Here is a 27954-nt window from a genome sequence, read left to right on the forward strand (position 1 = left end):
GAGTCATGACGACATCAGTTGTGCCTGACTTATTGTGAGAACTATTATAAAGACTGAAAGGTAGATGAAATGCAGATGTCATGGTATCGGGGTAAAGGATAGCCAGGAGGGGAAGAGATCCAATGTGTGTTGGGGTCAGGAGGATATAGTGATGCTGGGGCTATAGAAACAGGTCAGGAGGATATAGTGAAGCTGGGGCTATAGAAACAGGTCAGGAGGATATAGTGATGCTGGGGCTATAGAAACAGGTCAGGGGGATATAGTGATTATAGGGCTATAGAAACAGGTCAGAGGGATATAGTGATTATAGGGCTATAGAAACAGGTCAGAGGGATATAGTGATTATAGGGCTATAGAAACAGGTCAGAGGGATATAGTGATTATAGGGCTATAGAAACAGGTCAGATGGATATAGTGATTATAGGGCTATAGCAACAGGTCAGAAGGATATAGTGATTCTAGGGCTATAGAAACAGGTCAGAGGGATATAGTGATTCTAGGGCTATAGAAACAGGTCAGAGGGATATAGTGATTCTAGGGCTATAGAAACAGGTCAGAGGGATATATAGAGATTATAGGGCTATAGAAACAGGTCAGAGGGATATAGTGATTATAGGGCTATAGAAACAGGTCAGGAGGATATAGTGATTATAGGGCTATAGAAACAGGTCAGGGGGATATAGTGATACTAGGGCTATAGAAACAGGTCAGGGAGATATAGTGATTATAGAGCTATAGAAACAGGTCAGGAGGATATAGTGATTCTAGGGCTATAGAAACAGGTCAGGAGGATATAGTGATGCTAGGGCTATAGAAACAGGTCAGAGGGATATAGTGATTCTAGGGCTATAGAAACAGGTCAGAGGGATATAGTGATTATAGGGCTATAGAAACAGGTCAGGAGGATATAATGATTCTAGGGCTATAGAAACAGGTCAGGGGGATATAGTGATACTAGGGCTATAGAAACAGGTCAGGAGGATATAGTGATTCTAGAGCTATAGAAACAGGTCAGGAGGATATAGTGATTCTAGGGCTATAGAAACAGGTCAGGAGGATATAGTGATGCTAGGGCTATAGAAACAGGTCAGAGGGATATAGTGATTCTAGGGCTATAGAAACAGGTCAGAGGGATATAGTGATTATAGGGCTATAGAAACAGGTCAGAGGGATATAGTGATTATAGGGCTATAGAAACAGGTCAGAGGGATATAGTGATTATAGGGCTATAGAAACAGGTCAGATGGATATAGTGATTATAGGGCTATAGCAACAGGTCAGAAGGATATAGTGATTCTAGGGCTATAGAAACAGGTCAGAGGGATATAGTGATTCTAGGGCTATAGAAACAGGTCAGAGGGATATAGTGATTCTAGGGCTATAGAAACAGGTCAGAGGGATATATAGAGATTATAGGGCTATAGAAACAGGTCAGAGGGATATAGTGATTATAGGGCTATAGAAACAGGTCAGGAGGATATAGTGATTATAGGGCTATAGAAACAGGTCAGGGGGATATAGTGATACTAGGGCTATAGAAACAGGTCAGGGAGATATAGTGATTATAGAGCTATAGAAACAGGTCAGGAGGATATAGTGATTCTAGGGCTATAGAAACAGGTCAGGAGGATATAGTGATGCTAGGGCTATAGAAACAGGTCAGAGGGATATAGTGATTCTAGGGCTATAGAAACAGGTCAGAGGGATATAGTGATTATAGGGCTATAGAAACAGGTCAGGAGGATATAATGATTCTAGGGCTATAGAAACAGGTCAGGGGGATATAGTGATACTAGGGCTATAGAAACAGGTCAGGAGGATATAGTGATTCTAGAGCTATAGAAACAGGTCAGGAGGATATAGTGATTCTAGGGCTATAGAAACAGGTCAGGAGGATATAGTGATGCTAGGGCTATAGAAACAGGTCAGAGGGATATAGTGATTCTAGGGCTATAGAAACAGGTCAGAGGGATATAGTGATTATAGGGCTATAGAAACAGGTCAGGAGGATATAATGATTCTAGGGCTATAGAAACAGGTCAGGAGGATATAGTGATGCTGGGGCTATAGAAACAGGTCAGGGGGATATAGTGATTATAGGGCTATAGAAACAGGTCAGAGGGATATATAGAGATTATAGGGCTATAGAAACAGGTCAGAGGGATATAGTGATTATAGGGCTATAGAAACAGGTCAGAGGGATATAGTGATTATAGGGCTATAGAAACAGGTCAGATGGATATAGTGATTATAGGGCTATAGCAACAGGTCAGAAGGATATAGTGATTCTAGGGCTATAGAAACAGGTCAGAGGGATATAGTGATTCTAGGGCTATAGAAACAGGTCAGAGGGATATAGTGATTCTAGGGCTATAGAAACAGGTCAGAGGGATATATAGAGATTATAGGGCTATAGAAACAGGTCAGAGGGATATAGTGATTATAGGGCTATAGAAACAGGTCAGGAGGATATAGTGATTATAGGGCTATAGAAACAGGTCAGGGGGATATAGTGATACTAGGGCTATAGAAACAGGTCAGGGAGATATAGTGATTATAGAGCTATAGAAACAGGTCAGGAGGATATAGTGATTCTAGGGCTATAGAAACAGGTCAGGAGGATATAGTGATGCTAGGGCTATAGAAACAGGTCAGAGGGATATAGTGATTCTAGGGCTATAGAAACAGGTCAGAGGGATATAGTGATTATAGGGCTATAGAAACAGGTCAGGAGGATATAATGATTCTAGGGCTATAGAAACAGGTCAGGGGGATATAGTGATACTAGGGCTATAGAAACAGGTCAGGAGGATATAGTGATTCTAGAGCTATAGAAACAGGTCAGGAGGATATAGTGATTCTAGGGCTATAGAAACAGGTCAGGAGGATATAGTGATGCTAGGGCTATAGAAACAGGTCAGAGGGATATAGTGATTCTAGGGCTATAGAAACAGGTCAGAGGGATATAGTGATTCTAGGGCTATAGAAACAGGTCAGGAGGATATAATGATTCTAGGGCTATAGAAACAGGTCAGGGGGATATAGTGATACTAGGGCTATAGAAACAGGTCAGGGGGATATAGTGATTCTAGAGCTATAGAAACAGGTCAGGAGGATATAGTGATTCTAGGGCTATAGAAACAGCTCAGGAGGATATAGTGATGCTAGGGCTATAGAAACAGGTCAGGAGGATATAGTGATTCTAGGGCTATAGAAACAGATCAGAGGGATATAGTGATTATAGGGCTATAGAAACAGGTCAGAGGGATATAGTGATTATAGGGCTATAGAAACAGGTCAGGAGGATATAGTGATTCTAGGGCTATAGAAACAGACACACAATGGAGGTCAGACGTTTGCTGAGCTACCACCCTCCTATTCCAAACCCAGCTGACCTGGATAGTGTGGCTGACTTCCCATTCCTCATGTAAACAGTCCCTTAGGCTCAGCGGTAAACAAAAGAGCTGTGTCTCTCACTGACTCAACAGGAAGAAGAACCAAGGAGGCTAGGGTTCTACTACACAATAAGACAGGTAGGACTCAATGTCAGTGGGGGTGCAGATACAGTAACAGTACAGTAGGGTTCCCCAGCCTCTTTTGTACCAACTAAACTCTGAACTCAATGTGCTTCTGCTTCATCTGATGACTGACACCAACTCTGGGTCTGCTATCACCTGATTCCTGACAGGTGTTTCTCCTTTTGATTTCAAGAGATCAGAAGGCATATATTAAATCAGTGATGGGAAAACACAGCAGTGCAGGTCTCTTCTGAGAGCGAGCTGATACATAACTCTATGTTATTAACTTTATTGTGTAAGCCCAAGCAACGTGACAATTCGGAAGGAGTAGGGCTGCACGATTAATCAAATTCAGATCAGAATTGCGATATTGACATGTGCAATATCTATATCATAAGTGGTCCTCTGTAGCTCAGCTGGTAGAGCACGGCGCTTGTAACGCCAAGGTAGTGGGTTCAATCCCCGGGACCACCCATACACAAAAATTTATGCATGCACGACTGTAAGTCGCTTTGGATAAAAGCGTCTGCTAAATGGCATATTATTATTATATTATAAGATGCTGCCATTTTCTCCTTTCTTTGACACTCTGTTAATACAACAAAAACTAGACTCCTCCTCCAATGAGATGCGCTAGACTCTGTTAATTCAATCTCTACATGCGCAGAGGATGCTGACCAATCACAAGTGGCCTCTCACTCTCTGCATGGCATGCACATGCTGGCCAATCACAAGCGTCCCCGCTTAGACTGGTGAGGAGAGAAAGGGCTTAATCGCAGTTAGATGCTGGTGAGGAGAGAAAGGGCTTTACCTCAGTTAGATGCTGGTGAGGAAAGAAAGGGCTTTACCTCATTTAGATGCTGGTGAGGAGAGAAAGGGCTTTACCAAAAACTGTACAGTATGAGATTTAGAAACTCTGTGGCTTTACCTTAGTGTTTGTTGAAAACATGAGTGCTGCTAGTTCTAACGAGAACGTCGATTTGGTGCCAAAGAAGGGCGCCTCTTCAGTGGTATGGCAGTATTTCAGCTACAGGCAAACCGATGTCACCCATATGCAAGTGTTGTGCAAAAAGTGCCTCAGAGTTGTGGCGAAGACGAGGCAACACAACAAATGTATTCAATCATTTGAAGAATAACCATCCCCTAATTTACGACGATTGCATGGTAAAAAAAAGTGCCCGACAGCAGCAAAGCCCCTCAGCCACAACCAGCCATCTACGTTAAACAGGCATTGATTGCCAATGCGTTTTGAAGTGTAACGCCCTACAAACAAACATCCCGCAGACACATAGAAATCACATATCACATAGCCAAAGACATAGTTCCTATTTACACAGTCAGCAAAGACGGCTTCAAGAAGATGATAAACAAGCTGGACAGGAGATATAAGATTCCATCTCGCACATATTTCTCCCAAGTCACCATCCCAAAACTTTATAACAAAATGAAGGGAGAAGTTGAAACATGTCACGTTGAATGACTGGACCAGACTCAAATGTTTTGGACACAGGCTTCACCTTGCAATCGGTAGGCTACGTGTTACATGTTTTTAAGGCACTTTGACTTAAAATGTCAATTCTAATAGTGACGGAGACTACTTCTACATAATTACACAATCAACAGCTTCCTATTCCATCTGCAGCCTATGGCTGAAGAACTCATAATGGTCAAATAGGAAATAGGAACTCATTAGTGCTGCGCATATAGCACACTATATTTTGATGATCATGTTAAAAATGTATGTTTGTTAATATGTACAGTGGGGAAAAAAACTATTTAGTCAGCCACCAATTGTGCAAGTTCTCCCACTTAAAAAGACGAGAGAGGCCTGTAATTTTCATCATAGGTACACGTCAACTATGACAGACAAATTGAGAAAAAGAAATCCAGAAAATCACATTGTAGGATTTTTTATAAATTTATTTGCAAATTATGGTGGAAAATAAGTATTTGGTCACCTACAAACAAGCAAGATTTCTGGCTCTCACAGACCTGTAACTTCTTCTTTAAGAGGCTCCTCTGTCCTCCACTCGTTACCTGTATTAATGGCACCTGTTTGAACTTGTTATCAGTATAAAAGACACCTGTCCACAACTGCAAACAGTCACACTCCAAACTCCACTATGGCCAAGACCAAAGAGCTGTCAAAGGACACCAGAAACAAAATTGTAGACCTGCACCAGGCTGGGAAGACTGAATCTGCAATTGGTAAGCAGCTTGGTTTGAAGAAATCAACTGTGGGAGCAATTATTAGGAAATGGAAGACATACAAGACCACTGATAATCTCCCTCGATCTGGGGCTCCACGCAAGATCTCACCCTGTGGGGTCAAAATGATCACAAGAACGGTGAGCAAAAATCCCAGAACCACACGGGTGGACCTAGTGAATGACCTGCAGAGAGCTGGGACCAAAGTAACAAAGCCTACCATCAGTAACACACTACGCCGCCAGGGACTCAAATCCTGCAGTGCCAGACGTGTCCCCCTGCTTAAGCCATGTCCAGGCCCGTCTGAAGTTTGCTAGAGTGCATTTGCATGATCCAGAAGAGGATTGGGAGAATGTCATATGGTCAGATGAAACCAAAATATAACTTTTTGGTAAAAACTCAACTCGTCGTGTTTGGAGGACAAAGAATGCTGAGTTGCATCCAAAGAACACCATACCTACTGTGAAGCATGGGGGTGGAAACATCATGCTTTGGGGCTGTTTTTCTGCAAAGGGACCAGGACGACTGATCCGTGTAAAGGAAAGAAAGAATGGGGCCATGTATTGTGAGATTTTGAGTGAAAACCTCCTTCCATCAGCAAGGGCATTGAAGATGAAACGTGGCTGGGTCTTTCAGCATGACAATGATCCCAAACACACCACCCGGGCAACGAAGGAGTGGCTTCGTAAGAAGCATTTCAAGGTCCTGGAGTGGCCTAGCCAGTCTCCAGATCTCAACCCCATAGAAAATCTTTGGAGGGAGTTGAAAGTCCGTTTTGCCCAGCGACAGCCCCAAAACATCACTGCTCTAGAGGAGATCTGCATGGAGGAATGGGCCAAAATACCAGCAACAGTGTGTGAAAACCTTGTGAAGACTTACAGAAAACGTTTGACCTGTGTCATTGCCAACAAAGGGTATATAACAAAGTATTGAGAAACTTTTGTTATTGACCAAATACATATTTTCCACCATAATTTGCAAATAAATTCATAAAAAATCCTACAATGTGATTTTCTTGATTTTTTTTCTCCATTTTGTCTGTCATAGTTGACGTGTACCTATGATGAAAATTACAGGCCTCTCTCATCTTTTTAAGTGGGAGAACTTGCACAATTGGTGGCTGACTAAATACTTTTTTCCCCCACTGTAGGTGTGATAATCCTACCTGTTATCATATGTAGCCTATAACAATGTTGGAAAAGATTTGTTTCATTTGGTTTTGTATTCAGTTAGCACAGTATGTATTCATTCATATGATCTCATTTTTAGAAGTGATGTTCTCTACCCTGACACTTGTTTTAACCATGTCTGATGGAATGACCAAGTTTCACCCAAGTGTTTGAAAATTGTAATTCATAATCGCAATTGCAATATCTGGCCAAAATATCGCAATTAGATATTTTGTCCAAATCGTGCAGCCCTACGGAGGAGGTATTTGGACAAGCTGTTGTGTCGTTGAGATGGATGGGATCCCCTATGGGCATCGACCTCTCCACTTTCAGAGGTGAAGGAAAATGTTTTATGGAGGCATTGATCAGAAACACTTGTACAAAGGAAAACATGCCAGTGAATCACTCACCTGATGACTAACCTCCTTCAACCTGAGGACTAGCAAATGCCTATGCCTTAGCTAAGTGGCATTCCAGACATCTAGGAGAGGCTTATGGATGTGTGGGCCCGATATGTGAAAGAGTGAATGTATGTGAATGAGTGAGTGAGTGAGTGAATGATGAGCAGCTCTGGAAGGGGAGAAAGAAAAGAGTGAGTGAGAGAGAGATAAAGGGGATGTCATTGTGGAAGAGATCCAAGCCCGGGCCCAGTGAATAGAGACATCTAATCCTCCTCCATCAATGGCAGCACAGCAGCTCACATTTACCTCTGATTATGTTTCCCACCCACGCCACTTCTCTCCATCTCCGTAACTCTATCTGAGCTAAGCGTGGGGGAGCCAGCTAGCATCTCACCGCCTCCGAGCCTGAGTAAGTGAGAGGCTGATTTGACCGCAGCAAATCCCCCTCTCAGATTATATCAGCCTTGGAGATAAAGAAGAAAGAAAACCTTGATAAATATTTCATTGGGAGATTTCCCAGAGGTAGCCCCTTAAAATGCACAGCCGAGAATATCCTAAGAATCAAGTCTAATACTTTCTTTGTTCTGCTTAGGATCAGTGTGCAGCATCAACTGATTGAAGTAGATAGGCTCTAACAAATAAAGAGCTCCTATAGGTTACTGTATCCATGAGGTGGGTTAAACAGGGTATGCTGCCTGCAACAGACCCTGCAAGAATGTAGCAGGTGGGCATCCTCAGGGGCTGAGTTACCTGGGCTAAATCAACCTAAGAGGAAAAGAGGTAACAGAACTGATGTATGAGTGGGATTATGATACACTGTCCATCATTGACAGATTTGCCAAATGGCATCTCCACAGAGCTACAAAGTTTCAGTGGCATCACATAAGCACTCACCTTATACTGTACTGCACCACTAGACCACCCTTTAAGGCCTACAGGGTCTATGAAGCCTTCATTATGCCTAGGTTTGCCTTAAATGTGTTGTTTGTTCAAAGTGGTACTGTCTAATGGATGCCAATAGAGAATGTCTACACCATCTATGATCGCATCTCTCCGAACACCCCCAGTGTGATGCTAATCCTCACTCTCAGCCCCCTGGGTGTCCATGTAAAACAGAGCGATTAGCGCAGCGCTTTAATTGATTTGAGTGAACGTCCAAGCCCACGCAGTGGGGCACACAATACAACACCCAATTCAGCAGCGCATGAATCGTCTCAAACGATAATCTGAATCTGAAGGGAGCCTGGGTTGGTGATACACACAGAATGACGTAAACACTCTTTTTTATTTATTTCACCTTTATTTAACCAGGTAAGCCAGTTGAGAACAAGTTCTCATTTACAAATGCGACCTGACCAAGATAAAGCAAAGTGTACAGTGATCGGTAAACTGCTCTGACAACTGATGCTTAAAGTTAATGAGGGAGATAAGTGTCTCCAGCTTCAGAGATTTTTGTAGTTCGTTCCAGTCATTTGCAGCAGAGAACTGGAAGGAATGGCGGCCAAAGGAGGTGTTGGCTTTGACCAGTGAGACATACCTGCTGGAGCGCATACTACGGGTGGGTGTTGCTATGGTGACCAATGAGCTAAGATAAGGCAGGGATTTGCCTTATAATCAGTCTTTCTAATTTGCATGAACTGTAATAACCATGGGGAGTGTTCTGGCACAAAATGGATACTGAATATCACCCAACTGCGTAGATAAGGTGAGTGAACCGTGGAATGATGCACTGTGGGATCTTGGGATGCAAGGCACCGCATAGACATACAGTATTATCTTCATCATCATGACGACTGCTGTATGATCTTGTGTGACACTGTCTCTGAAATACATGCACTCAAGGGAAATTAGAATGGCCAATTTTACAAAAATACATTGAAATGAATGCGTGTTCAAATGTTCTGGTTTTATTTTGAGGGCATTTCCCTACAGTCTGAAATTATAATGGTGAAAATGAAACACATTCTGTTGTAGTTTCTGCAGTCCAAAAGTTTATCCGTAAGTGATTCCTATTCAACAGAGTATTAGTGCTGCAGAATGAAAACAAATTGATGACATATGCCAGAACCCTGAGACCCCTGTGTTGGGCACCGACAGGGGATGATCCAAAACCTGCTATTCTCTAGCTGCTCCACCGTTGGACATAAGCATTCAACTTCTTTTTCAGAATTAGCTGAGCATCATTGAGGAGGCAGGAAGCAGACACAGATGGGAAAAATGTACATCGCTTCATCAATGTCTCAGAGAAGCATACACAGGGAAAGTGTGTGTCTGTGTGAGAGAGAGAGCAAGAGAGAAAGAGAGCGAAAGAGGGACATATTGTGTGTGTCTGTCAGAGAGAGAGAGAGAGAGAGAGAGAACACGCATGAGACAGGGAGAGAGACAGTCTGTCAAGTCCCATCACTCGTAATAACCTATGAAGGCACTGTAACTGATGGGACCTTGGGTTAGAATTTAAAAACCGAATCAACGGACTACAAAAGCCGCACCGACAATATTCTAATATTACTCCAGCTTAAACCTTCTTACCCGTATAGGGGGGCCTCCATATAATAGGCTTACTGGTGGAAACGGTATACAAACTGCATATCTGTGATATAGGCCTACATTTCCACAGCACTCTTCAATTCGCTCGACCCCTCCCTGCTTGTATGGCAGAGTAGAACGCAATGTGATTTTCTGGGACAGGGATGGCTTTGCGAAACTTCTGCGTTCTCCCGAACAAAGCTATTTGTGGGCAAGCAGAGCCTAGTTCAGTGAAGTAAGCACAACCTGAGGTGTGTTGAATGGGGAACATCCTGGCAGGGAGAGTCACTAAAAGGGATTGTGGCTGAAAATTGTAATAGAAGTCTGGTGTGATGATGTGACTTCATCTTCCTCTGAGGAAATTGAGATTTAAATCAAATCAAATCAAATTTTATTGGCCACATGCGCCGAATACAACAGCTGCAGACATTACAGTGAAATGCTTACTTACAGCCCTTAACCAACAGTGCATTTATTTTTAATAAAAAAGTAAAATAAAACAACAACAAAAAAGTGTTGAGAAAAAAAGAGCAGAAGTAAAATAAAATAACAGTAGGGAGGCTATATATACAGGGGGGTACCGGTGCAGAGTCAATGTGCGGGGGCACCGGCTAGTTGAGGTAGTTGAAGTAATATGTACATGTGGGTAGAGTTAAAGTGACTATGCATAAATCATTAACAGAGTAGCAGCAGCGTAAAAAGATGGGGTGGGGGGGCAGTGCAAATAGTCTGGGTAGCTATGATTAGCTGTTCAGGAGTCTTATGGCTTGGGGGTAGAAGCTGTTGAGAAGTCTTTTGGACCTAGACTTGGCACTCCGGTACCGCTTGCCGTGCGGTAGCAGAGGGAACAGTCTATGACTAGGGTGGCTGGAGTCTTTGACAATTTTGAGGGCCTTCCTCTGACACCGCCTGGGATAGAGGTCCTGGATGGCAGGAAGCTTGGCCCCAGTGATGTACTGGGCCGTACGCACTACCCTCTGTAGTGCCTTGCGGTCGGAGGCCAAGCAGTTGCCATACCAGGCGGTGATGCAACCAGTCAGGATGCTCTCGATGGTGCAGCTGTAGAATTTTTTGAGGATCTGAGGACCCATGCCGAATCTTTTCAGTCTCCTGAGGGGGAATAGGCTTTGTTGTGGCCTCTTCACGACTGTCTTGGTGTGTTTGGACCATGATAGTTCGTTGGTGATGTGGACACAAAGAAACTTGAAGCTCTCAACCTGTTCCACTACAGCCCCGTCGATGAGAATGGGGGCGTGCTCAGTCCTCTTTTTTTTCCTGTAGTCCACAATCATCTCCTTTGTCTTGGTCACGTTGAGGGAGAGGTTGTTATCCTGGCACCACACGGCCAGGTCTCTGACCTCCTCCCTATAGGCTGTCTCATCGTTGTCGGTGATCAGACCTACCACTGTTGTGTCGTCGGCAAACTTAATGATGGTGTTGGAGTCGTGCCTGGCCATGCAGTCATGGGTGAACAGGGAGTACAGGAGGAGACTGAGCACGCACCCCTGAGTGGCCCCCGTGTTGAGGATCAGTGTGGCAGGTGTGTTGTTACCTACCCTTACCACCTGGGGGCGGCCCGTCAGGAAGTCCAGGATCCAGTTGCAGAGGGAGGTGTTTAGTCCCAGGATCCTTAGCTTAGTGATGAGCTTTGAGGGCACTATGGTGTTGAATGCTGAGCTGTAGTCAATGAATAGCATTCTCACGTAGGTGTTCCTCTTGTCCAGGTGGGAAAGGGCAGTGTGGAGTGCAATAGAGATTGCATCATCTGTGGATCTGTTGGAGCGGTATGCAAATTGGAGTGGGTCTAGGGTTTCTGGGATAATGGTGTTGATGTGAGCCATGACCAGCCTTTCAAAGCACTTCATGGCTACAGACGTCAGTGCTACGGGTCGGTAGTCATTTAGGCAGGTTATCTTAGTGTTCTTGGGCACGGGGACTATGGTGGTCTGCTTGAAACATGTTGGTATTACAGACTCAGTCAGGGACATGTTGAAAATGTCAGTGAAGAAACTTGCCAGTTGGTCAGCACATGCTCGGAGTACACGTCCTGGTAATCCGTCTGGCCCTGCGGCCTTGTGAATGTTGACCTGCTTAAAAGTCTTACTCACATCGGCTACGGAGAGCGTGATCACATGGTCATCCGGAACAGCTGGTGCTCTCATGCATGCTTCAGTATTGCTTGCCTCGAAGCGAGCATAGAAGTGGTTTAGCTCGTCTGGTAGGCTTGTGTCACTGGGAAGCTCGCGGCTGTGCTTCCCTTTGTAGTCTGTAATAGTTTTCAAGCCCTGCCACATCCGACGAGCGTCAGAGCCGGTGTAGTACGATTCAATCTTAGTCCTGTATTGACTCTTTGCCTGTTTGATGGTTCGTCGGAGGGCATAGCGGGATTTCTTATAAGCGTCCGGGTTAGAGTCCCGCTCCTTGAAAGCAGCAGCTCTACCCTTTAGCTCAGTGCGGATGTTTCCTGTAATCCATGGCTTCTGGTTGGGGTATGTACGTACGGTCACTGTGGGGACGACATCATCGATGCACTTATTGATGAAGCCAGTGACTGATGTGGTGTACTCCTCCTTAGTCTGTGAAATAAAATATTATTGGCAAAGCAACATTTGGTAACTTAAGAAACAATACATAACCAAGCCTATATGTACAATATTGTTCAAAGTAGCCTACAATATAAACATTCAGAAATGCATAGGTAATCCTGCAGTTGTAAAAATGGATTGTTTATGTAGTGGTTATGAAAGCGCTATGAATTGCTTAGTGTATAAGTTACATTGAGGTTTTCTATGACCCTTGTCATAAAGTAGTCTAGTCTTCACAGTATACACTGAGTATACAAAACAGTAAGGTCACCTGCGATTATCCAATATTGATGTCACTTGTTAAATCTACTTCAATCAGTGTAGATGAAGGGGAGAAGACAGGTTAAAGAAGGACTTTTAAGCCTTGAGACAATTGAGACATGGATTGTGTATGTGTGCCATTCAGAGGGTGAATGGGCAAGACAAAATATTGAAGTGCCTTTGAACGGGGTATGGTAGTAGGTGCCAGGCGCACCGGTTTGACGCTGCTAGGTTTTTCATGTTCAACAGTTTCTCGTGTGTATCAGGAATGGTCAAAATCAAATCAAACTTTATTTGTCATATGCGCCAAATACAACAGGTGTAGACCTTACCGTGAAATGCTTACTAACAAGCCCTTAACCAACAATGCAGTTCAAGAAATAGGACATCCAGCCAACTTCACACAATTGTGGAAAGCATTGGAGTCAACATGGGCCAGCATCTCTGTGGAACGCTTTCAACACATTGTAGAGTCCATGCCCTGAGGAATTTAGGCTGTTCTGAGAGGGGGTGCAACTCAATATTAGGAAGGTGTTCCTAATATTTGGTATACAGTGTATAATCTAATACAGGGTCAGAGTGTATTGAAAAGCATAACCCTGTCCCTGAATACACAACCTCTTACAGATGTAGGATCTTAATTTGAGCCAGTTTGCTACAGCAGGAAAATAATCCTGCAGCAACAGTAAATGTGAATTATTATGTGGATTATAATGAAATGTCAAAATTGAAATTATACTGAACAAAATTATAAACGCAACATTCAACAATTTCAACGATTTTACTGAGTTACAGATCATATAAAGAAATCAGTCAATTGAAATGAATGAATTAGGCCCTAATCTATGGATTTCACATGACTGGGCAAGGGCGCAGCCATGGGTGGGCTTGGGAGGGCATAGGCCCACCCACTTCGGAGCCAGGCCCACCCACTGGGGAGCTGTCCCAGCCAATCAGAATGAGTTTTTCCCCACAAAAGGGCTTCATTACAGACATAAATACTCCTCAATTTCATCAGCTGACCGGGTGGCTGGCCTCAGATGATACCACAGGTGAAGAAGCCAGATGTGGTCCTGGGTTGGCGTGGTAAGATGTGGTCTGCGGTTGTGAGGCCGGTTGGACGTACTGCCAAAATCTCTAAAACGACATTGGAGGAGGCTTATGGTAGAGAAATGAACATAAAATTATCTGGCATCAGCTCTGGTGGACATTCCTGCAGTCATCATGCCAATTGCATGCTCTCTCAAAACTTGAGACATCTGTGGCATTGTGTTGTGTGACAAAACGGAACATTTTAGAGTGGCCTTTTATTGTCCCCAGCACTTTTATTGTCCCCAGCACAAGGTGCACCTGTGTAATGATCATGCTGTTTAATCAGATTCTTGATATGCCACACCTGTCAGCTGGATGGATTATCTTGGCAAAGGAGAAATGCTCACTAACAGGTGTAAATGTAAATGTAAATGTAAACACATTTGTGCACAACATGAGAGAAATAAGCTTTTTTGTGCGTATGGAAAATGTATTGGATCTTTTATTTCAGCTCATGAAACATGGGACCAACACTTTACATGTTGCGTTTATAGTTTTTTTTCAGTATACAAACTTCAGAAGTCTTTTTAAACCTTGAATACACAAGAAGTAAAACATTTCCTGCATTGCAGGAAAGTTCTCCTATGACAGGGTGATCAAATTAAGATCCTACATCTATAGCTAGGTAGGGTACATGCACGTGCATAAGCCAAGGAAGGCCTATGCTCCAATACACCTTGCAGACATAAAGTAACGGCTGAGTGAGTGAGATATATATATAATTTTTTTTGTATGCCTTTAACCTGCTAAACACAGGACAAAGTCAACACTCATCCCTGATTCCCTGTTACTATAGAGCCAGTCACTAGGAAGTCGTTAGGGAGAACAGAATCCCTTTAGACAAACAGAGCTAACTAGTACAGTGGCTTGCGAAAGTATTCACCGCCCTAGGCATTTTTCCTATTTTGTTGCCTTGGTCTGCATGGCTGTAGTCCCAGAAGGAAGCCTCTTCTAAAGATGATGCACAAGAAAGCCCGCAAACAGTTTGCTGAAGACAAGCAGACTAAGGATATGGATTACTGGAACCATGTCCTGTGGTCTGATGAGACCAAGATAAACTTATTTGGTTCAGATGGTGTCAAGCGTGTGTGGCGGCAACCAGGTGAGGAGTACAAAGACAAGTGTGTTTTGCCTACAGTCAAGCATCTACCTCAATTACCTCGTACCCCTGCACATCAACTTGGTACTGTCTCCCGATTGGCCCAGCGTCGTCCAGGGTAGGGGAGGGAATGGCCGGCAGGGATGTAGCTCAGTTGGTAGAGCATGGCGTTTGCAACGCCAGGGTTGTGGGTTCGATTCCCATGGGGGGCCAGTATGAAAAAAATAATAATAACGTATGCACTAAATGACTAAAATGTAAATGTACTGGTACCCCGTGTATATAGCCAAGTTATCATTACTCATTGTGTATTTATTCCTTGTGTTATTCTTTTTCTATATTTTTCTCTCTGTATTGTTGGGAAGGGCCCGTAAGTAAGCATTTCACTGTTAGTCTACACCTGTTTACGAATCATGTGACATATACAATTTGATTTGAAAGGTTGTACCCAAGGCAAATTTACTTAAGGTTAGGCTATGTTTCAATTGCTGTCTTTATTAGATAGATACAGTGGGGAAAGAAAGTATTTAGTCAGCCACCAATTGTGCAAGTTCTCCCACTTAAAAAGATGAGAGAGGCCTGTAATTTTCATCATAGGTACACGTCAACTATGACAGACAAATTCAGAAAAGAAAATCCAGAAAATCACATTGTAGGATTTTTTATGAATTTATTTGCAAATTATGGTGGAAAATAAGTATTTGGTCACCTACAAACAAGCAAGATTTCTGGCTCTCACAGACCTGTAACTTCTTCTTTAAGAGGCTCCTCTGTCCTCCACTCGTTACCTGTATTAATGGCACCTGTTTGAACTTGTTATCAGTATAAAAGACACCTGTCCACAACCTCAAACAGTCACACTCCAAACTCCACTATGGCCAAGACCAAAGAGCTGTCAAAGGACACCAGAAACAAAATTGTAGACCTGCACCAGGCTGGGAAGACTGAATCTGCAATAGGTAAGCAGCTTGGTTTGAAGAAATCAACTGTGGGAGCAATTATTAGGAAATGGAAGACATACAAGACCACTGATAATCTCCCTCGATCTGGGGCTCCACGCAAGATCTCACCCCGTGGGGTCAAAATGATCACAAGAACGGTGAGCAAAAATCCCAGAACCACACGGGGGGACCTAGTGAATGACCTGCAGAGAGCTGGGACCAAAGTAACAAAGCCTACCATCAGTAACACACTACGCCGCCAGGGACTCAAATCCAGCACTGCCAGACGTGTCCCCCTGCTTGTCCAGGCCCATCTGAAGTTTGCTAGAGTGCATTTGGATGATCCAGAAGAGGATTGGGAGAATGTCATATGGTCAGATGAAACCAAAATAGAACTTTTTGGTAAAAACTCAACTCGTCGTGTTTGGAGGACAAAGAATGCTGAGTTGCATCCAAAGAACACCATACCTACTGTGAAGCATGGGGGTGGAAACATCATGCTTTGGGGCTGTTTTTCTGCAAAGGGACCAGGACGACTGATCCGTGTAAAGGAAAGGATGAATGGGGCCATGTATCGTGAGATTTTGAGTGAAAACCTTCCATCAGCAAGGGCATTGAAGATGAAACGTGGCTGGGTCTTTCAGCATGACAATGATCCCAAACACACCGCCCGGGCAACGAAGGCGTGGCTTCGTAAGAAGCATTTCAAGGTCCTGGAGTGGCCTAGCCAGTCTCCAGATCTCAACCCCATAGAAAATCTTTGGAGGGAGTTGAAAGTCCGTGTTGCCCAGCGACAGCCCCAAAACATCACTGCTCTAGAGGAGATCTGCATGGAGGTATGGTGTTCTTTGGATGCAACTCAGCATTCTTTGTCCTCCAAACACGACGAGTTGAGTTTTTACCAAAAAGTTATATTTTGGTTTCATCTGACCATATGACATTCTCCCAATCCTCTTCTGGATCATCCAAATGCACTCTAGCAAACTTCAGACGGGCCTGGACATGTACTGGCTTAAGCAGGGGGACACGTCTTGCACTGCAGGATTTGAGTCCCCTGGCGGCGTAGTGTGTTACTGATGGTAGGCTTTGTTACTTTGGTCCCAGCTCTCTGCAGGTCATTCACTAGGTCCCCTCGTGTGGTTCTGGGATTTTTGCTCACCGTTCTTGTGATCATTTTGACCCCACGGGGTGAGATCTTGCGTGGAGCCCCAGATCGAGGGAGATTATCAGTGGTCTTGTATGTCTTCCATTTCCTAATAATTGCTCCCACAGTTGATTTCTTCAAACCAAGCTGCTTACCTATTGCAGATTCAGTCTTCCCAGCCTGGTGCAGGTCTACAATTTTGTTTCTGGTGTCCTTTGACAGCTCTTTGGTCTTGGCCATAGTGGAGTTTGGAGTGTGACTGTTTGAGGTTGTGGACAGGTGTCTTTATACTGATAACAAGTTCAAACAGGTGCCATTAATACAGGTAACGAGTGGAGGACAGAGGAGCCTCTTAAAGAAGAAGTTACAGGTCTGTGAGAGCCAGAAATCTTGCTTGTTTGTAGGTGACCAAATACTTATTTTCCACCATAATTTGCAAATAAATTCATTAAAAATCCTACAATGTGATTTTCTGGATTTTTTTTCTCCAATTTGTCTGTCATAGTTGACGTGTACCTATGATGAAAATTACAGGCCTCTCTCATCTTTTTAAGTGGGAGAAATTGCACAATTGGTGGCTGACTAAATACTTTTTTTCCCCACTGTACATGTGTGTAGAGTTAAAGTGACTATGCTTAAAATAATGCTAATAGTCTGGGTAGCCATGATTAGCTGTTCAGGAGTCTTATGGCTTGGGGGTAGGAGCTGTTAAGAAGCCTTTTGGACCTAGACTTGGCGCTCCGGTACCGCTTGCCGTGCGGTAGCAGAGAGAACAGTCTGACTAGGGTGGCTGGAGTCTTTGACAATTTTTAGGGCCTTCCTCTGACACCGCCTGGTATAGAGGTCCTGGATGGCAGGAAGCTTGGCCCCAGTGATGTACTGGGCCGTACACACTACCCTCTGTAGTGCCTTGCGGTCAGAGGCCGAGCAGTTGCCATACCAGGCAGTGATGCAACCAGTCAGGATGCTCTCGATGGTGCAGCTGTAGAACGTTTTGAGGATCAGAGGACCCATGCCAAATCAAGTCTCCTGAGGAAGAATAGGCTTTGTCGTGCCCTCTTCACGTGTGTTTGGATCATGATAGTTTGTTGGTGATGTGGACACCAAGGAACTTGAAGCTCTCAATCTGTTCCACTACAGCCCTGTCGATGAGAATGGGGGCGTGCTCAGTCCAAAATAGGATTTTGAATGGGACTGAATGTGTCCCCACAAGTTTAGTTGTACAAGACTGTGTGTGCGTAGCGTGTGTGCGTAGCGCGTGTGTGTGTGTTTAGCCATATGCTGTTGCAGTAATAGTGGATCAGCTGCTCTTGTGTGAAGCTGCAGGCAAACAGAGGTCTTATAGAGGCAGCAGAGGGCCTTGGCTGCATCTGCCATGTCCCCACTAATACTGTCTCAACTAATACTGTCTATGTGCCAACACACAGTATTACTCAGGCAGAGAAATACACAAACAAACACGTACACTATGCATGGTAGACAAATACAGTGTATGCATGGTACAGTATGCATGGTACAGTATGCATGGTACAGTTTGCATGGTACAGTATGCATGGTTCAGTATGTATGGTACAGTATGTATGGTACAGTATGCATGGTACAGTATGTATGGTACAGTATGCAGGTACAGTATGCATGGTACAGTATGTATGGTACAGTATGTATGGTACAGTATGCGTGGTACAGTATGTAGGTACAGTATGCAGGTACAGTATGCATGGTACAGTATGTATGGTACAGTATGCATGGTACAGTATGTATGGTACAGTATGCATGGTACAGTATGTAGGTACAGTATGTGTGGTACGGTATACATACACACATCAGAATAGTGACAGCGTGCCGTTTGAAAGAACATCAGAGAGAACATACAGAAATAGGACACGTACGAGTTGAGAAAAACACACAGAGACAGATAGGCAGACAGACAGACAGACAGGCAGGCACGCACAAGATGCTAGGATGAATGCAGAGGACATAAAGTTACTAGTTGGAAAGATTGAAGTCAAGGCACATACAGTTTTCACCATGCAGACGCATTCATGCATTCAGTAACTAAAGTATTCTCTCCCTCCCTCCTCCTTTGTCCCTTTTCCCCCAAGCTTGCCTTGTAGGCTGAAGGAAACAGTAAACCAAGCTGGGTCTTTTGCCTTACTTCCACCTAGGGACACATTTCTGCCACATAGCTAATCAAAAGGCTCATTTTGGGGCTTTGGTGATTAAGGCAATGATTTTATTTGCTAGCTAACAAAGTAGAACAGTTGAATTATTATGAACATACCCTTCTGTCCATCTCCAACAGTTTGAACAGCATGCTAGCCTGTCCACTTTGTTCAGATGTTGAAATCAAGTGGCCTACCTTATTTCTCAGAATGAGTTGCCAATTCCTTATATAATTGTGTTTTATGCTTATTGCACATTTATAAATCACATACTAGATAGCTAGTATAACAGTCTTTGGCTAAAATGCTGCTATCGGTACGTGGTACCGCAATACTGCGCGCCACAAACGGAGCATTAATTGTTCAGTAGCTAACACCAGTGTCATGGCGACAATGACAGACAGACACCTATAACTACAGAGGGTGGTTGCATATTGATCAGAGAAGTAAAGCTAAATCTACCCCACTCTGCCAATAAGACAGACAGAGCTGTGTCATCATGTATTGCTTGCTATCAGGAGCACAGGTCTTAAACATGCGGCACAGGGGCAATTTTCTGTCCGCCATCTGATTTAAAGTGTACCCCACTTGTGGTCCCACCAATAGGCTAACCTTCTAGATTATTTCATGTCGGGAAAAAATTATAAAAATGCAGAGAAGTACTGCACTTAGTATCTGTGTGAAAAACTCCTTGATGGGCTAAGGATAGTTAGGCTGCGCCCTTAACCAATCAGCATTAAGATTCGTTTTTGAAAGATAATTGACATATCCCTGACACCAACCAATCCCTGTCCTCAATGACATGCTCTTTACCTTGCCTCTGAATTGTGACATGCTCTTAACCTCGCCCCTGCATTGTGACATGCTCTTAACCTCGCCCCTGCATTGTGACATGCTCTTAACCTCGCCCCTGCATTGTGACATGCTCTTAACCTCGCCCCTGCATTGTGACATGCTCTTAACCTCGCCCCTGCATTGTGACATGCTCTTAACCTCGCCCCTGCATTGTGACATGCTCTTAACCTCGCCCCTGCATTGTGACATGCTCTTAACCTCGCCCCTGCATTGTGACATGCTCTTAACCTCGCCCCTGCATTGTGACATGCTCTTAACCTCGCCCCTGCATTGTGACACAGTCCGTCTGTGATCAATTTAACTCCACTGTCTCTCAAACGTAGCAAGGCTAAAAGGATACTCTAAAATAGCATGAGTGGCACTGAAGCTGATGCCACGCAGAGTGGGTAGTCCGAGTAGTCATCTCTGGCTTTGGCAGGATGACCTTTAATGTAGCACATCTGCAATTACAACTCCCCATGTCCCCAGTGCCAGCTCCCAGTAGGCACGGCTGCGCCCGCCAATGCAGCGGAACTAAAGGACGGAGAGGATGCACGGCTTGCCATCCATTCCCCAGAACAGCGGCATCCTCGCCTGCTCGGCTTCCCTGGCCTGACCCATATGATGTGCCCGAGCAAGACATGGCCCCAACAGCCTCTTCATGATGTGGCAGCTCTCTCTCTTTTTCTCTCCAACACACTATCTGTATTTATGATATATTTCCTTATTTGTCCCTCTCCTTCTCTTCATCTTAATATTTATCTTTCTGTTTTCTCTCTTTCTGTGTATGTCAGTGTTTTCCATTAGCGCCGGCTGTCGGCTAACCAGCTGGTTAAAGACTCATTTTCAACCGGATACTTTTCCCACTTTATATTAACTAGGCTACTTTTCATTTAAAAGTTTTAAATTCACTAGTCCGTCGAGCCCTCTCTTGCTAGAACGAACTAAATGCATATTCTAGCAATCTATTGATAGGATAGGCGCCGGTCAGTCACAAAGCCAGCGATGACGGGGAAACGCAGTCTGCTGTCTGTCCCGCCTCCCGGCACAATATTTGTGCGCTGTGGTTGGTTGCAGTCGCATTTCTTTACACATGACGCTTGTGAATTTGCATGTCCCATGTAATGGAAGAGGTAACAATGAGTCAAAATCCACATAGCCTAATTATTGTTTTCTGGCACATTCATTTATTTTATGTTTCACATAGTCAGCCACGCAGTCGTGGCTCATAGGCTATTTACTGTGCTTTGATTGACAACTGAAGAGCAAGTCAAATCAAATCAAATGTTATTTGTCACATACACGTGTTTAGCAGATGTTATAGCGGGTGTAGCGAAATGCTTGTGCTTCTAACTCCGACAGTAATATCAGTAATATTTAACAAGTAATATCTAACAATTTCACAACATATACCCAATACACAAAACTAGTAAGGAATGGGATTTAAGAATATATACATATATGGACAAGCAATGACAGAGCGGCATTGACTAAGATACAGTAGAATATTATGGAATAGAATGCAGTATATACATATGAGATGAGTAGTGCAAGATATGTAAACATTATTAAAGTGACTAGTGTTCCATTTCTTAAAGTGGCCAGTGATTTGAATAGGCAGCAGCCTCTAATGTGCTAGTGATGGCTATTTAACAGTCTGATGACCTTGAGATAGAAGCTGTTTTTCATTCTCTCGGTCCCAGCTTTGATGCACCTATACTGACCTCGCCTTCTGGATGATAGCGGGGTGAACAGGCAGTGGCTCTTGATGATCTTTTTGGCCTTCCTGTGACATCGGGTGCTGTATGTGTCTTGGAGGGCGGGTAGTTTGCCCCCGGTAATGCGTTCGGCAGACCGCACAACCCTCTGGAGAGCCCTGCGGTTGTGGGCGGTGCAGTTGCCGTACCAGGCGGTGATACAGCCAGACAGGATGCTCTCAATTGTGCATCTATAAAAGTTTGTGAGGGTTTTGGGTGCTAAGCCAAATTTCCTCTGTTGCGCCTTCTTCACCACACTGTCTGCGTGGGTGGACCATTTCAGTTTGTCGGTGATGTGTACGCCAAGTGTTGACTAGTTCATAAAAGGTGTCGAACTGACTGAATAAAGTAAATCTCCTACAGTGAGGGGAAAAGTATTTGATTCCCTGCTGATTTTGTACGTTTGCCCACTGACAAAGAAAGGATCAGTCTATCATTTTAATGGTAGGTTTATTTGAACAGTGAGAGACAGAATAACAACAAAAAAATCCAGAAAAACACATGTCAAAAATGTTCTAAATTGATTTGCATTTTAATGAGGGAAATAAGTATTTGACCCCTATGCAAAACATGACTTAGTACTTGGTGGCAAAACCCTTGTTGGCAATCACAGAGGTCAGACGTTTCTTGTAGTTGGCTACCAGGTTTGCACACATCTCAGGAGGGATTTTGTTCCACTCCTCTTTGCAGATCTTCTCCAAGTCATTAAGGTTTCGAGGCTGACGTTTGGCAACTCGAACCTTCAGCTCCCTCCACAGATTTTCTATGGGATTAAGGTCTGGAGACTGGCTAGGCCACTCCAGGACCTTAATGTGCTTCTTCTTGAGCCACTCCTTTGTTGCCTTGGCCGTGTGTTTTGGGTCATTGTCATACTGGAATACCCATCCACGACCCATTTTCAATGCCCTGGCTGATTTAGGAGGTTCTCACCCAAGATTTGACGGTACATGGCCCCGTCCATCGTCCCTTTGATGCGGTGAAGTTGTCCTGTCCCCTTAGCAGAAAAACACCCCCAAAGCATAATGTTTCCACCTCCATGTTTGATGGTGGGGATGGTGTTCTTGGGGTCATAGGCAGCATTCCTCCTCCTCCAAACATGGCGAGTTGAGTTGATGCCAAAGAGCTCCATTTTGGTCTCATCTGACCACAACACTTTCACCCAGTTCTCCTCTGAATCATTCAGATGTTCATTGGCAAACTTCAGACGGGCATGTATATGTGCTTTCTTGAGCAGAGGGACCTTGCGGGCGCTGCAGGATTTCAGTCCTTCACGGCGTAGTGTGTTACCAACTATGGTCTCAGCTCCCTTGAGATCATTGACAAGATCCTCCCGTGTAGTTCTTGGCTGATTCCTCACCGTTCTCATGATCATTGCAACTCCACGAGGTGAGATCTTGCATGGAGCCCCAGGCCGAGGGAGATTGACAGTTCTTTTGTGTTTCTTCCATTTGCGAATAATCGCACCAACTGTTGTCACCTTCTCACCAAGCTGCTTGGCAATGGTCTTGTAGCCCATTCCAGCCTTGTGTAGGTCTACAATATTGTCCCTGACATCCTTTGAGAGCTCTTTGGTCTTGGCCATGGTGGAGAGTTTGGAATCTGAGGGAATCTGAGGGTTTCTGTGGACAGGTGTCTTTTATACAGGTAACAAGATGAGATTAGGAGCACTCCCTTTAAGAGTGTGCTCCTAATCTCAGCTCGTTACCTGTATAAAAGACACCTGTAAGCCAGAAATCTTTCTGATTGAGAGGGGGTCAAATACTTATTTCCCTCATTAAAATGCAAATCAATTTATAAAAAATGTTGAATTCGTTTTTCTGGATTTTGTTGTTGTTATTCTGTCTCTCACTGTTCAAATAAACCTACCATTAAAATTATAGACTGATCATTTCTTTGTCAGTGGGCAAACGTACAAAATCAGCAGGGGATCAAATACTTTTTTCCCTCACTGTATCTCTTTGCCATTCATATATCATGCAACGCGGTTATATGTCCATGGTATCGCATTGGGACTAGTAAACCAAAGGATTTCATAGGTTTCCTTTCCTAGGATGTCAGGGCTTGCCAGACAGTGGGTCATCACTAGTTACCACAGCCACAAAGTCATAAACCCTGCCTATTTCTACAATTTCTTTACATGTGATTTTAAACCTAACCCTAAACTTAACCCTAACCTTAACCACACGCCTAACCTGATGTTTTACCATCAATTAAGACCAAAAAGCGAATTTTTGTTTTCATGAATTTTTACAATATAGCTAATTTTGACTTTGTGGCTGTGCTATCTAGTGGAAACCGAGACAGTGACGCTAAAGTGAGTGACTCTGGTCTCGTCAGTCTGTGTAGCCTACCAGATCACATCGGTGAGAGAGCCCCTAAAAGAGGTTCAAGCACTGTTGTGGACTTAGATTTAGAACATCCAATGTTGTTGTTTTTCGATTAAAAAGTGTGATTTTGAGAAACCTGAAAAACTGGAAAAACAAATTTGAATTTTGGAGAAAAAACACACCAAGGAATCAGGCAAAAAAATATATATATATAGTGCCCTACCTAAAAGGATTTTATAGTGCCCTACCTAATGATAATTGTTTTATTAATTTAAGCTATGTAAAATCTGTAAGATATAATACTTAAGACTGATATAACCCATTATTTTTTTCAATTGAACATTTAATTTATTTTTCTAGATAATGTGGGCTATTTACTTCATTTTTCTGTTTTAATAAAATACATAATTTGAAGAACAATACATAATTGTGGCAATTCATGTGTTGCTGTAAAACTGTAAATAAGACTAATCTCAAGAGAAGACAGGTTAAATGTTAAAAAAGGTTTAATGTTCTCTTACTAGTCCGGTCACATAGGCCTAGACCTAGACGATATCCAGAACAACTAACAATACACTGATTTGCCATACATTTGATTGTGCCATACAGATTGCAAAATAGTTGGGAAGATATGTTTTATGTACTGATTCCATGGTACAGGGTGTATGAGTTTATATACACTGCTCAAAAAAATTAAGGGAACATTTACACAACACAATGTAACTCCAAGTCAATCACACTTCTGTGAAATCAAACTGTCCACTTAGGAAGCAACACTGATTGACAATACATTTCACATGCTGTTGTGCAAATGGAATAGACACCAGGTGGAAATTATAGGCAATTAGCAAGACACCCCCAATAAAGGACTGGTTTTGCAGGTGGTGACCACAGACCACTTCTCAGTTCCTATGCTTCCTGGCTGATGTTTTGGTCACTTTTGAATGCTGGCGGTGCTTTCACTCTAGTGGTAGCATGAGACGGAGTCTACAACCCACACAAGTGGCTCAGGTAGTGCAGCTCATCCAGGATGGCACATCAATGCGAGCTGTGGCAAGAAGGTTTGCTGTGTCTGTCAGCGTAGTGTCCAGAGCATGGAGGCGCTACCAGGAGACAGGCCTGTACATCAGGAGACGTGGAGGAGGCCGTAGGAGGGCAACAACCCAGCAGCAGGACTGCTACCTCCGCCTTTGTGCAAGGAGGAGCAGGAGGAGCACTGCCAGAGCCCTGCAAAATGACCTCCAGCAGGCCACAAATGTGCATGTGTCTGCTCAAACGGTCAGAAACAGACTCCATGAGGGTGGTATGAGGGCCCGACGTCCACAGGTGGGGGTTGTGCTTACAGCCCAACACCGTGCAGGACGTTTGGCATTTGCCAGAGAACACCAAGATTGGCAAATTCGCCACTGGCGCCCTGTGCTCTTCACAGATGAAAGCAGGTTCACACTGAGCACATGTGACAGACGTGACAGAGTCTGGAGATGCCGTGGAGAACATTCTGCTGCCTGCAACATCCTCCAGCATGACCGGTTTGGCGGTGGGTCAGTCAAGGTGTGGGGTGGCATTTCTTTGGGGGGCCGCACAGCCCTCCATGTGCTCGCCAGAGGTAGCCTGACTGCCATTAGGTATCGAGATGAGATCCTCAGACCCCTTGTGAGACCATATGCTGGTGTGGTTGGCCCTGGGTTCCTCCTAATGCAAGACAATGCTAGACCTCATGTGGCTGGAGTGTGTCAGCAGTTCCTGCAAGAGGAAGGCATTGATGCTATGGACTGGCCCGCCCGTTCCCCAGACCTGAATCCAATTGAGCACATCTGGGACATCATGTCTCGCTCCATCCACCAACGCCACGTTGCACCACAGACTGTCCAGGAGTTGGCGGATGCTTTAGTCCAGGTCTGGGAGGAGATCCCTCAGGAGACCATCCGCCACCTCATCAGGAGCATGCCCAGGCGTTGTAGGGAGGTCATACAGGCACGTGGAGGCCACACACACTACTGAGCCTCATTTTGACTTGTTTTAAGGACATTACATCAAAGTTGGATCAGCCTGTAGTGTGGTTTTCCACTTTAATTTTGAGGGTGACTCCAAATCCAGACCTCCATGGGTTGATATATTTGATTTCCATTGATAATTTTTGTGTGATTTTGTTGTCAGCACATTCAACTATGTAAAGAAAAAAGTATTTAATAAGATTATTTCATTCATTCAGATCTAGGATGTGTTTTTTTAGTGTTCCCTTATTTTTTTGAGTGTATAAAATGACGCAAGATTCAAGAGTTCGTGCTTTTCAGCTAACATTATTGTACAGAATTCTTGCCACCAACAAAATATGTAATATTTGGGGCATACAATCATCGCAGCTCTGCAGATGTTGTTGTGAGGATACAGAATCAATAGACCATTTGTTTTGGTATTGCCCTCAGGTAGCCTGGAATTATTTTATTTTTCTCAGGGTGAACTGTGGGGAACTGTGGGCGGGGGGTTCTCGGATGGTTGAGGGGCAGCTCTTGGGGAACTGTGGGGGGGATCTTGGAGGGCTGTTGGCCTGGCGGTTGGGAGCTTGGGCCGGTGGCTGATGGGGCGCTGGTTCGGGTCCCCGATTTTGACCTTATGGGAGATCTGTTGACGTGCCCTTGAGCGGGGCATTGACCCTGGTTGCTTCTGTGTGTCGCTCTGGATAGGAGTCTGTTAGATTACTAATGTGATGTAGATGTTGAGCGGCTTCACTGCAAGTAGATTGTATGTTTTAAATATTCAATAAAAATAAAAAATAGAAAATGAAGACATTACAATGTACCAGAGGCCACCAAAATGGAGCTCCTTCGGTAAAACATTTCGCCTGGCTGGCTACTTTTTCTATTTGAATGCCTACTTAATGTACTTGTGGAAAACACTGCTATGTTTATTTTCCTGTCTGGATCTTTGACTGTTTCGCTTCCTATCTTTATGTGGATATCCTGCCTTTTTACTATTTCTTTCTGTGTGCTTCTCTCTGTCTTTCCATCACATTCCCTTTCTAAGCTCTTTGGCAGATTGAATTTATGCAGATTGAAGCGATGGTGGCATTATAGCATTACCTGAAAGCCTCAAAGTCCCAGGCCATCTTAATGCCATATCTCTTATCGTCTGTTCCATTATCGTTTTGCTAATATGCCAACGTAGCATTTGGTAAGGCAAGATTCAATTAATGAGATACAGATTGCCTCTTGGATCGGAATTTCAGGAAATACCTTTTTTTATGTACTTTAATTAATTTGTGCCACCCCTGTTGAAGAGCATCCTCCTACATGCAGATTTGCTGGCACACTGAATGGTCATTCACGTTACAGAGAAAAAGGTTTCACGTAACACACATTCTGGGGGCAATTAGGAGTCTTTCAGCACTGTGCACTCTCCGAGTTCAGCTCTTTGTCTTGCAGCTTGGACCAAATCCCATCCAAGGCTGTGTGAAAGAAAGTAGCTCCACTAAAAATAAGTATTTCATTCAGTACTAGCATTTTGGCTGCCTTCCTCTCGGGGGAATCGAGTACCTGCAGGGGTTCCGTCTTATATTCTTTAATAACACACTGACGTGGAACACTACGCAAAGCTCTTTTTCTGGAGGGTTGAAATGCAACCGTCACAAGGGGGGGCATGAGCCTGTACCTCAGACTTAATCTTGGATTCTCCAGTGTTGGCTGAAAATCGAGGGGAAATGAATGTGTAGGCCTAGTTAGTTATAAACTGCATGGAAGAGAAGTGTTCTGCCTTCAAACGGCTTTGAAAAGTTGATAACTGTGCCAATGAATTGTGTCTGCAAAAAGGAGTGGATTTCTGAAAGTGAGGAGGTGGTTTACTCAACCTCCATCTGTGATCTTTGAGTGTCATTTCATTTGAATGGGAGAAGTCACAGAGAGTTGATTTCATGTATATCAAATGTTGGCAGAC

General features: G+C 43.9%; 1 protein-coding gene across 13 annotated transcripts in view; it reads right to left on the bottom strand.

The window, feature by feature from the left end:
• Nucleotides 1-27954, bottom strand: part of LOC121540545 (prominin-1-A) — a 112392-nt gene that overhangs the window by 76663 nt on the left and 7775 nt on the right. The window lies entirely within an intron of this gene.

This window comes from Coregonus clupeaformis, chromosome 3 (assembly GCF_020615455.1).
Source record: "Coregonus clupeaformis isolate EN_2021a chromosome 3, ASM2061545v1, whole genome shotgun sequence".
Taxonomy (NCBI): Eukaryota; Metazoa; Chordata; class Actinopteri; order Salmoniformes; family Salmonidae; genus Coregonus; species Coregonus clupeaformis.